This window comes from Stenella coeruleoalba (genome assembly GCF_951394435.1).
Source record: "Stenella coeruleoalba genome assembly, chromosome: 3".
NCBI classification, from domain to species: Eukaryota; Metazoa; Chordata; class Mammalia; order Artiodactyla; family Delphinidae; genus Stenella; species Stenella coeruleoalba.
In genome coordinates, this window is record NC_137148.1 from 171,102,244 (window position 1) to 171,103,744 (window position 1,501).

Consider the following 1,501-nt stretch of genomic DNA (forward strand, 5'->3'; position numbering starts at 1 on the left):
CCGGGGCGCGCGCGACCGCGCACTGCGCAGGCGCGCGCGGCCACCGCCCGGGCCTCGGGCCAATCAGGGCGGCCCGACACCGCCCCCCCTTCGCTCGCGGCGACCACGCCCACCCCTGGCCGCGTCTGGCTTCTTAAAGGGGCACGAGCCCGGCATAGGTGGGGGTGGGTGCTGAGTCCTGTCTGGGGAGGGAGTAGACAGCGGAGGCGACAACAATGCAGCCAGGTGCCGCGGCCCCCGGCGCGAGGCGGCCTCCAGGTGCGTGACTGGGCGCCCGGCGACGTGGGGGGAGGAGACGGTTGGCCCGCGCAGCGGCCGCCAGTGCGTGCAGTGAGCCGCCTTGGAGCGCAGCGCGGGACAGCCTCGGCTGGCCGGGCGACCCGCGCACTGTACATCCGGGTCCCAGCGCGGCCGAAGGAGCGCGGGCGCTACACCTCCTTGGTTGGCCCCTGGAGGAGAAATGCCGGACCCCCTGCCCAATTCCCGGGATGCCGGCGAACCGCCCCTCCCCACCCCGCCCCCCTAGTTCCGCCTCCCCACCCACGGTAAACCTTTGGAATCTGCACTAACCGGAAACTCCCCTGCTCAAGAGCTCTCCGTGGCTCCCCAGTGCCCACGGGCCGCTGTACTCAAACTTTCGTGTGTCAAAACCTGGAAGCAAGAGGACAGAAACGTGTATTTCAGGGCCCATCCCTTGAGATGATCAATCTCAGGGCAAGAATTAGGCAAAATTAAGACAGCGCCCCAAATGACTCAGTTATCAAGGTAAGTATGTTTGTGCGGTATTTTTAAAAATAAAATTAATGCAAAAAAAATCCATGATGAAGAAAATACTAAAATTTAAGTAAAGAGGGAATCCAACTCCGCAATTGTACAGGTGACCTCCCTCACCTCACACAAACTCTGACTCTTCAGGGTTTTGTTTTACTTTTCCTACACTTTTTTTATTTTGAAAAGGGTGCAGAACTAGCACCCTTCACACTTATGTACCCTTCACCCAGCTTCCCCCAATGATGATATCTCACATTCCTACAGTGTGTTGTCAAAACCAGGAAATTGATGTTGGTACCATACAATCAACTCAGGTACAGATATTTGGATTTCACCGGTTTTGGGGGGTTTTTTTTTGAATTTTTATTTTATTTATTTACTTTTGGCTGTGTTGGGCCTTCGTTGCTGCACGCGAGCTTTCTCTAGTTGCTGCGAGCAGGGGCTGCTCTTCGTTGCGGTGCGCGGGCTTCTCATTGAGGTGGCTCTTCTTGTTGCGGAGCACAGGCTCTAGGTGTGCGGGCTTCAGTAGTTGTGGCTTGCGGGCTCTAGAGCGTAGGCTCAGTAGTTGTGGTGCACGGGCTTAGTTGCTCCGCGGCATGTGGGATCGTACCGGACCAGGGCTCGAACCTGTGTCCCCTGCATTGGCAGGCAGATTCTTAACCACTGCGCCACCAGGGAAGCCCGATTTCACCGGTTTTTACATGCATGTTTTCGTTGCTGGTGGTGGTGG